This window comes from Pristiophorus japonicus, chromosome 22, assembly GCF_044704955.1.
Source record: "Pristiophorus japonicus isolate sPriJap1 chromosome 22, sPriJap1.hap1, whole genome shotgun sequence".
NCBI lineage: Eukaryota > Metazoa > Chordata > Chondrichthyes > Pristiophoridae > Pristiophorus > Pristiophorus japonicus.
Window position 1 is genome coordinate 56,908,630 of NC_091998.1, and position 6,158 is coordinate 56,914,787.

General features: G+C 55.5%; 1 protein-coding gene across 1 annotated transcript in view; it reads right to left on the bottom strand.

The window, feature by feature from the left end:
• The window catches only part of LOC139234777 (docking protein 2-like), a 59,187-nt gene that overhangs the window by 1,786 nt on the left and 51,243 nt on the right, over positions 1–6,158 (bottom strand). The window lies entirely within an intron of this gene.

Sequence of the window (6,158 nt, forward strand, 5' to 3'; positions counted from 1 at the left end):
TGGGCCATCACGGTGCACCTTCAGTTCGAAGTAGACAGCAATGATTATTTTACCAGTGTCAGCTGTGGCTCAGTGGGCAGCACACTCGCCTCTGGGTCAAAAGGTTAGGGTTCAAATCCCACGCCAGGGACGTGAGCACAAAAATTTAAGCTGACGCTCCCGAGGGGTAGTACTGTCGGAGGGGTAGTACTGAGGGAGTGCTGCACTGTCGGAGGGGCAGTACTGAGGGCGCGCTGCACTGTCGGAGGGGCAATACTGAGGGAGTGCTGCACTGTCGGAGGGGCAGTACTGAGGGCGCGCTGCACTGTCGGAGGGGCAATACTGAGGGAGTGCTGCACTGTCGGAGGGGTAGTACTGAGGGAGCGCCGCACTGTCGGAGGGGTAGTACTGAGGGAGCGCCGCACTGTCGGAGGGGTAGTGCTGCATCATTGGAGGGGCAGTCCTGAGGGAGTGCTGCACTGTCAGAGGGGCAGTACTGAGGGAGTGCTGCACTGTCGGAGGGGCAGTACTGAGGGAGCGCCGCACTGTCGGAGGGGCAATACTGAGGGAGTGCTGCACTGTCAGAGGGGTAGTACTGAGGGAGTGCCGCACTGTTGGAGGGGCAGTACTGAGGGAGTGCTGCACTGTCGGAGGGGCAGTACTGAGGGAGTGCTGCACTGTTGGAGGGGCAGTACTGAGGGAGTGCCGCACTGTCGGAGGGGTAGTACTGAGGGAGCGCCGCACTGTCGGAGGGGCAGTATTGAGGGAGTGCTGCTCTGTCGGAGGGGCAGTACTGAGGGAGCGCTGCACTGTCGGAGGTGCCGTCTTTCGGATGAGACATTAAACCGAGGCCCCATCTGCCCTCTCAGGTGGATGTAAAAGATCCCCTGGCACTATTTTGAAGAGGAGTAGGGGAGTTCTCCCCGGTGTCCTGGGGCCAATATTTATCCCTCAGTCAACATAACAAAAACAGATTATCTGGTCATTATCACATTGCTGTTTGTGGGAGCTTGCTGTGCGCAAACTGGCTGCCGCGTTTCCCACATTACAACAGTGACTACACTCCAAAAGTACTTCATTGGCTATAAAGTGCTTTGGGAAGTCCGGTGGTCGTGAAAGGCGCTATATAAAGGCAAGTCTTTCTTTCTATAAAAAGAAACGACATCAAACTGAAGATAAAAAGACTACTTATCTTTCGCTAGTGACAGCGCTCAATGCACTTCTATTTTCCTCATTACAACAGTGAGTACTTAGGGACAACCTGAAGTGGTTTTTGGCTCTATTTTAACTCTAAACTTAGAGATGTTGCTAAAATCGTCAACCATTAATGTTCAGGCATCCCGCCCATCCTCAGCCGCCCCCGGTAACGTCACGCTGGTTGTTCCCACATGCTCACCGAGCAATGGCCGGCCGGTCTGGCACTGACGCTGCAGAAAGCTGCTTTACCATGCATTCTATGCTGGTGTGTCAGTCCCATTGCCAAGCCCAGGATATTCTCACATGGAGAAACCCGGGGTGAAGGAACACAGAGCAGGGCTGCGAAGAGTGAAAGAGGCGAGATAGACCAGGAGTGGTGGTCAGCTGGAGATAGACCAGGAGCAATGATCAGCTGGAGATAGACCAGGAGCGGTCAGTTGGCGATAGACCAGGAGCGATAATCAGCTGGAGATAGATCAGAAGCGATAATCAGCTGGAGATAGACCAGGAGCGATAATCAGCTGGAGATAGACCAGGAGCGATAATCAGCTGGAGATAGACCAGGAGCGATAATCAGCTGGAGATAGACCAGGAGCGATAATCAGCTGGAGATAGACCAGGAGCGATAATCAGCTGGAGATAGACCACGAGCGATAATCAGCTGGAGATAGACCACGAGCGATAATCAGCTGGAGATAGATCAGGAGCGGTCAGCTGGAGATAGACCAGGAGCGGTCAGCTGGAGATAGACCAGGAGCGGGGGTCAGCTGGAGATAGACCAGGAGCAATGATCAGCTGGAGATAGACCAGGAGCGGTCAGTTGGCGATAGACCAGGAGCGATAATCAGCTGGAGATAGATCAGGAGCGATAATCAGCTGGAGATAGACCACGAGCGATAATCAGCTGGAGATAGACCAGGAGCGATGATCAGCTGGCGATAGACCAGGAGCGATCAGCTGGAGATAGACCAGGAGCGGGGGTCAGCTGGAGATAGACCAGGAGCGATCAGCTGGAGATAGACCAGGAGTGATCAGCTGGAGATAGACCAGGAGCGATCAGCTGGAGATAGACCAGGAGCGATGGTCAGCTGGAGATAGACCAGGAGCGATCAGCTGGAGATAGACCAGGAGCGATGGTCAGCTGGAGATAGACCAGGAGCGATCAGCTGGAGATAGACCAGGAGCGATCAGCTGGAGATAGACCAGGAGCGATGATCAGCTGGAGATAGATCAGGTGCGATGATCAGCTGGAGATAGACCAGGAGCGGTCAGCTGGAGATAGACCAGGAGCGATCAGCTGGAGATAGACCAGGAGCGATCAGCTGGAGATAGACCAGGAGCGATGATCAGCTGGAGATAGATCAGGTGCGATGATCAGCTGGAGATAGACCAGGAGCGGTCAGCTGGAGATAGACCAGGAGCGGTCAGCTGGAGATAGACCAGGAGTGATGATCAGCTGGAGATAGACCAGGAGTGATGATCAGCTGGAGATAGACCAGGAGTGATGATCAGCTGGAGATAGACCAGGAGCGATGATCAGCTGGAGATAGACCAGGAGCGATGATCAGCTGGAGATAGACCAGGAGCGATCAGCTGGAGATAGACCAGGAGCGGTCAGCTGGCGATAGACCAGGAGCGATCAGCTGGAGATAGACCAGGAGCGATCAGCTGGCGATAGATCAGGAGCGGGAGTCAGCTGACACTGTGGCTGGGGTTCGAGAGCCTGTCGATTGTCGGGGGAGAGAAGATCGAGGGAGGTGAGGAGGTCCACAGTCAGGGCGCCCTGGGTAACAATGAGTTGAATACTGTAAGGAGCAGGACTGTCTTGGACAGGCCATTTGGAGGTTAGATAAAATGAGCACTGGTTATAGTAATATTGAGATACAGAGAGGTAGGGAACGTTGTCATGGAGTGAGAGGGGTTGGTGGCACAATGTAAGAGAGGGATTCCTACCAGATGACAAGCATGTTCTTGCATCACAATAGAGGGTCGTGAATCTTTGGAATTAATCTGCCCCAGACAGCTGTGGATGTTGGGTCATTGAGTATATTTAAGGCGGAAATAGACAGATTTTTGAACTATAAGGTTATGGGGAGCGGGCAGGGAAGTGGAGTTGAGGCCAAGATCAGATCAGCCATGATCTTATTGAATGGCGGAGCAGGCTCGAGGGGCCAAATGGCCGACTCCTGCTCCTATTCTCTTATGTTCTTATCTGGCGTGTGACAGAGGTGCTAAAAAACCATGCCCAGATAGGGGGCTGATTTTACAAGTCTTGGGATTTACAGAGCTCTCTCTGGTTGGGAGGGAGGGTGAAACAAGACTTTGGCACAAAGGAGGCGACTGAAGCAACAGAGAAGGTCAGGGAGCTTCGGAGAATGAGGGAATCAGAGAAGACTATGAGGAAGAGCTAACGATCGGACACCATGGACAAGCTGTAGTAGCCGTTAGTTGAATCTGCAAGAGACGTGAAGGTGCCAAGCTCTCCTTAGAGCAGAGAATGTTGAGAGGAGATTTGATCGAGGTGTTCAAAATCACAAGGGGTCTGGACAGAGTAGGTAGAGAGAAACTGTTCCCATTGGTGGAAGGGTCGAGAACCAGAGGACACAGATTTAAGGCGATTGGCAGAAGAACCAAAGGCAATGTGAGGAAAAACTTTTTCATGCAGCGAGTGGTTAGGATCTGGAATGTGCTGCCTGAGAGGGTGGGGGAGGCAGACTCAATCGTGGCTTTCAAAAGAGAGTTGGGTAAGAACCTGAAGGAAAAATAAATTGCAGGGCTACGAGGAAAGAGCGGGGGAGTGGGACTGGCTGAGGTGCTCTTGCAGAGAGCCGGCACGGGCTCGATGGGCCGAATGGCCTCCTTCCGTGCTGTAACCGTTCTCTGATTGTATGTCTTTGAAGATTTTCACTGCTGCACCAAGAGGCTTGGAGGAGCTGAGGATACCTCACCGTCCCTTCAAATCATACCTTACAGAAGGAATCTCTGAACACTGGCTTTGTGAGGGGCACAAGTCACTTAAAGCAACAACACTCGGAACAGCCTGTACACAAGCATTCTACACTCCACCCCAACTCTACACTTACCGAACCTTCAGGCCCACAGAGTTCCAACGGGACAATCCAGGGAGTAAGAAACACAAGGAGAACCAGGAACTGAGTTGTCCCAATTTGAGACCACAGGAAGTCCTTGTGCCACTTCCCAGTGTGACAGTCTGTGAGGATAGTTAAATCAACACTGGGTCTGGAGGGGCTGCTGGGATTCTGCCCTTCGTGAACTTCAGGTGATCCATACCTCGACTGACCCATGTCCTAACCCGCATCCAGTCCTGCTCACCCATCACCCCCTGTGCTCACTGACCCGTGTCCTAACTCGCACCGAGTCTGCTCACCCATCACCCCCTATGCTCGCTGACCCGTGTCCTAACTCGCACCGAGTCCCACTCACCCATCATCCCCTGTGCTCACTGCCCCATGTCCTAACTCACACCGAGTCCTGCTCACACATCACCCCCTGTGCTGGCTGACCCGTGTCCTAACTCGCACCCAGTCCCGCTCACCCATCACCCCCTGTGCTCACTGCCCGTGTCCTAACTCGCACCCAGTCCCGCTCACCCATCACCCCCTGTGCTCACTGCCCCATGTCCTAACTCACACCGAGTCCTGCTCACACATCACCCCCTGTGCTGGCTGACCCGTGTCCTAACTCGCACCCAGTCCCGCTCACCCATCACCCCCTGTGCTCGCTGACCCGTGTCCTAACTCGCACCGAGTCTGCTCACCCATCACCCCCTATGCTCGCTGACCCGTGTCCTAACTCGCACCGAGTCCCACTCACCCATCATCCCCTGTGCTCACTGCCCCATGTCCTAACTCACACCGAGTCCTGCTCACACATCACCCCCTGTGCTGGCTGACCCGTGTCCTAACTCGCACCGAGTCTGCTCACCCATCACCCCCTATGCTCGCTGACCCGTGTCCTAACTCGCACCGAGTCCCACTCACCCATCATCCCCTGTGCTCACTGCCCCATGTCCTAACTCACACCGAGTCCTGCTCACACATCACCCCCTGTGCTGGCTGACCCGTGTCCTAACTCGCACCCAGTCCCGCTCACCCATCACCCCCTGTGCTCACTGCCCGTGTCCTAACTCGCACCCAGTCCCGCTCACCCATCACCCCCTGTGCTCGCTGACCCGTGTCCTAACTCGCACCCAGTCCTGCTCACCCATCACCCTCTGTGCGCACTGACCCGTGTCCTAACTCGCACCCAGTCCCGCTCACCCATCACCCCCTGTGCTCACTGCCCCATGACCTAACTCGCACCGAGTCCCACTCACCCATCACCCCCTGTGCTGGCTGACCCGTGTCCTAACTCGCACCAAGTCCCGCTCACCCATCACCCCCTGTGTTCACTGCCCTATGTCCTAACTCGCACCCAGTCCCACTCACCCATCACCCCCTGTGCTCACTGCCCGTGTCCTAACTCGCACCGAGTCCCGCTCACCCATCACCCTCTGTGCTCGCTGACCCATGCCCTAACTCGCACCCAGTCCCACTCACCCATCAACCCCTGTGCTCGCTGACCCATGCCCTAACTCGCATCGAGTCCCGCTCACCCATCACCCCCTGTGCTGGCTGACCCGTGTCCTAACTCACACCGTGTCCCACTCACCCATCAACCCCTGTGCTCGCTGACCCATGTCCTAACTCGCACCCAGTCCCACTCACCCATCACCCCCTGTGCTCGCTGACCCGTGTCCTAACTCGCACCCAGTCCTGCTCACCCATCACCCTCTGTGCTCGCTGACTCGTGTCCTAACTCGCACCGAGTCCCACTCACCCATCACCCCCTGTGCTCGCTGACCCGTGTCCTAACGCGCACCCAGTCCTGCTCACCCATCACCCTCTGTGCTCGCTGACCCGTGTCCTAACTCGCACCGAGTCCCACTCACACATCACCACCCGTGCTGACTGACCTACATT